A 4,715-nucleotide genomic window follows, 5' to 3' on the forward strand; every position below is an offset into this window, starting at 1 on the left:
TGTCCACTGATATTTTCAAGGCTTACTAGTAAAATATTACCTCTGTCTAAAACCGGACTGCACTGAGGGTTTTGAATTGGGTTGTTTTATATTCTGTTGCTCTATACAAAGGAGAAAAGGAATTAACATTTCTNCCAAGACAGAATCTCATTACATAGCCCTGACCTTGTTGTATAGACCAGGCTGGATGCAAACTCATAGAGACCTACTTATTCCTGTCTCCAGGGTACTGAGATTAAAGGCATGTACCACCAAAATAATTTATTATTATGATTACTTATATACATGTGTATGTATGTATGAATGAATGTATGTATCTATATTAATTTAGGCCATGTGGTTGCATGTCCTCAGAGGTCAAAAGAAGGAGTTGAACTCCNTGAAGCTGAGTTGCAGGTGGCTGTGAGCCACCCGGCATGGACACTGGGAACACTTAGGTCCTTTGGAAGAGGATCATGTGCTCTTAATCACTAATGTATCATGGAAATGTTATCTTCAGTATATGCAAAGGTCAATTTCTCTTATTGAAACTTTTCTCTGTTTGTATGAAGTGAGTCACAGAAGCATGTTTTGACCCTCTTCTTTCTGCTGGGAAATTGTATAGAAGACTGGCTTCATGTGATTTGGTCATTTTTATATCTTCTGTATCTCTTCTTACTCTCAGGATTCATCTTGCCATTCAAGAGCTGCTTTCAGTTATTGCCTACCAATGCCACGCCCTGGTACCTCTCCATCACTGCTCCCATTGCCCTGGTAANCAATGCCACGCCCTAGCACCGGTCCATCACTGCTCTTGGTGCCCTGGTTAGCACTGAACATTGACCAAGGGAAAGTGGATGGAGATGGGCCCTGCTTTCTCTCTCCGTTTCTACAAAAACATGTTTAAAGATTTGAAGAGAGGATTACTGAGGGCTCAGTGAGAAGATGATTAAAATTGGTTCAATTGGGGCTGGAGAGGTGGCTCAGTGGTTAAAAGCACTAACTGCTCTTCCATAGGACCTGGGTTCAATGACCAGAATCCACATGGTGACTTACAACTGTCTGTAACTCCAGTTCACAGAAGACATTCACAGACACAATGGCCTCTGCTAGTACCAGGTGTGAATGTGGAACACAAATACACAGGCTGTTCACACAGACTGATCTCCACAGGTATGCTTTGACCCACACATAAACATGTGTGCACAAGTACTAAATTAATAGTTAATTCATTAAAAGCATTCATCTAAAAAGCAATTTATGTCTTCAATTCCCATTTCTGGTAATATGGCTGACTCAGTGGGCCCTCCTCTAAAAAACAAAAATAAATAAATAAATAAATAAATAAATGCCAGCTCTGCCGAGTAAAAAATAGAGCAAGCATCCTTTCACAGGCATGGTGAGGCCTCAGTAAAGTCACAGAAATCCCCAGGAATTAGAACCAGAGAAAAGAAGATAAAAACGCTAAGCAGGGATTTTCTGGCCAGAGTTTCTAAAGTTTTTGGCTTTCCCTTTCATGGCCATATGGAGATGAGAGATTATGTCTGATGAGAGCTGGGGTTGCATTGTTAATGTGACAGGGTCTAGAACTGCCTTGGCGACCAATCTCTGGGCACGGGTTTTGTTTTTGTTTTTTTGTTTTTGGTTGTTGTTTTTTTTTCTTTGTTTCATTTGTTTTTTGAGTTATGGTTTCTCTGTGTAGCCTTGACTGTCCTGGAACTTGCTCTGTAGTCTACCTGCCTTTAATTACCATGTGCTGGGATCAAAGACATGTTCCACCCCTGCCCGGTCAATTTCTAGACATGTTTGTGAGGGATTTTCTTTGGTTAGATTAATTAAGTTCAGTGGAGTAAAGGTGGGGTGGGCTAGTGGGGTGGTTTGAATATGCTTGGCCCATGGAGTGGCACTATTAGGAGGTGTAGCTAGTTGGAGGAGGTGTGGCCTTGTTGGAGGGAGTGTGTCACTGTGGGCGTGGGCTTTAAGACCCTCCTCCTAGCTCCTCCTAGTCTGCTCCTGGCTACCTTTGAATAAAGGTGTAGAACTCTCAGTTACCCCAGAGCCATGCTTGCCAGGATCCTGCTATGCTCCCTGCCATGATGATAATGGACTGAAACTCTGAACCTGTAAGTCAGCCCCAATTAAATGTTGTTGCCTTGGTCATGGTGCCTGTTCACAGCAGTGAAACTCTAAGACATCTGGGAAGAAGAGGATAGCTAAGCATGAACACACACTACCCTCCTCCTTTTCTGAGCTGGCTAATCTTATATCAACTTGACACAAGCTAGAGTCTCCTAAATGGAGGGAGCCTTGATTGAGAAGATGCCTCCATAAGATCCAGGTATAAGGTATTTTCTTAAGTAGTGATTGATGGGGAAGGGCCCAGATCCTTGTGGGTGGTGCCATCCCTGGGCTGGTAGTCTTGGGTTCTATAAAAAAGCAAACTGAGCAAGCCATTGGGAGCAAGCCAGTAAGCAACACCCCTCCATGGCCTCTGCTTCAGCTCCTGCTTCCAGGTTCCTCCCTTGGTTAAGTTCCTGTCTTGACCTCCTTCAGTGATGAACACTGATTAACAATGATGTGAACGTGTAAGCCAAATAAACCCTTTCCTTCCCAAATTGCTTTTTGGCCATGGTGTTTTATTGCAGTAATAGTGACCCTAACTAAAACATCTTCTTTGCCTTTAAAAGACTTATTTTTATTGAGTTTCTCTCTCCTTCTTTCTTTCTTCCCATTTTGTGTGTGTGTATCTGTGAGGGTGTGTGCATGTGAGTGCCCATGTCTGAATAAGCCAGAGGTTTCAGGTCCTCGGCAGTCAGAGTTACAGATGGTGGTCCCCCAGCTAACACAGTTGATGGGAACCAAACACAAGTCCTCTGGAAGAGCACTCTGTGCCCTTAAGCACTGAGCCATCCCAGCCTAGTCTCTGTTTCTTGATCACAGACACAACATGGCCAGAAGGCTCTGCTCCTGCTACCATGCCCTCTCCTCCATGAGAGACTCCCTAAAACTGTGTGTCAAAACAAACCCTCCCTCCCCTCCTCCCTTAGCTGCTTTGGACAGACATTTGTCACAGCATTCAGAAATGCCACCAATATAGTATTGATCCCCAGGCAAAGTCTGAACGAAAGAAACACTCCCTTAGTTATAATTTCCACACTTGGGAGGCTGAGAGAAGATAATTTCAAATTCTAGGTTAGCCTAGCTAGACTCTGACTCAAACAAACACAACCCCCAAAAANCTAGAAAACTGAAACCTCAAAAATATTACCCTTTTAGGAAAAGACTGAAATAGAAAAAAAGAAATCTATCTATAAGCATAGAAAAATAAAAGGTTTTTTGTTTTGTTTTCCTCTTTTCTTTTCTTTTCTTTTCTCTTCTTTTCTTTTCTTTTCTTTTGTTTCGAGATAGGGTTTCTCTGTATAGCCCTGGCTGTCCTGGAACTCACTTTGTAGACCAGGTTGGCCTCGAACTCAGAAATCCGCCTGCCTCAGAGCTATGATTTGAGGGTGTCCCCTAAGACTTCCTGTGTTATAAATGCAATCCCAACACCTATCAGTTCATGTATCTGGAGGGAATAATGTATATCTGGGAGAGAGAGTCAGACACAGCCATAAGTCTAGTCTAGTCAAGAGGGCATTAGGGCTTTAGAAGAGAAAGAGAGAGGAAAGCTGGTTAGCTTACTACCTCCCCGTGGGATGTACCCACCATGTCACAGCACAGTAAGGTTCTGTTTCGATGCCAAGCAGGTATTGGTGCTGTGTTCTTGTACTTCCATCTTTCAGGACCAGAAGCCAGATGAATTCCTATTTGTAGCTGCCTTTTGGTACTTTGTGGGTTTTTCTTTCTTCCTCTGTTTTCTTTCTTCCTCCGTTTTCCACCCCTTTTCTTCTACCCTTTCAACCCCTTAGCACTAAAGACCAACAGTCTTCTGGGACTGGGGGTGTAGCTTATGGTAAAACATTGGCCTGTAACTTTAATTTTTTTCAAATCCTATTTTTAATGATGGTTCTTAAACATTTTAACCTCCCTTGTAGGCCATCACCCACCAGAGGTAGTAGAAAAGAAAGGATGGGGGCGGAGGGAGGGGAGTAGACCTATTTAGAAAGTTATTTGGAGCAACTCCCATCTGTGTTGTCTGGAAATCGGAAGTTCAGTTCACAGGATAGCAGGGCAGTAGCAGCTCAATCCACTTGCAAACACTTCGCAGGTACACCAGTCCAGTTTGGTAAAGCCAGGTTAGCAACAGTGGAGACCTGACCTAGCAGAGACAGCCAGGCCTCAGACTTGGCTCAAGTCAGCAGGAGGGACCAGACCAACAGGAACACCAGAAGTTCTCAGCTGTGCCTCTCTCTTCACTTCAGGGAAGTGAAGACCAGCAAAGACATGAGACCTACAAGCATTGCCTTTCAAACATCATGTTTCCTCCACATGTCTTGCCTCAGCATGTGCATCCAGTCAGCCTGAGTCCACAGAATCAGCATCAAACTGCAGCACACCACCAGAAGTTTTTTGGAGCATTTCTCTCTATGGAGTCCTGACAAATGCAGTTAACTGTGCAATATAAAGCAGACTAATACGTGTGTGATGTTAGCAAAGAATCCTCCGTCATGTATCCTTTCACGTGCTTACTTTAGAAGAACATCCTCTCTTCTGTGTCTGCTTCTGCAAAACATCCCTTCTCAAGTCTGCCTTACCTTTCACACCTGTGTCTTCTTTTTTTTTTTTTTTAAAGATTT

The sequence above is a fragment of the Mus caroli genome, chromosome 5 (genome assembly GCF_900094665.2).
Source record: "Mus caroli chromosome 5, CAROLI_EIJ_v1.1, whole genome shotgun sequence".
Taxonomy (NCBI): domain Eukaryota; kingdom Metazoa; phylum Chordata; class Mammalia; order Rodentia; family Muridae; genus Mus; species Mus caroli.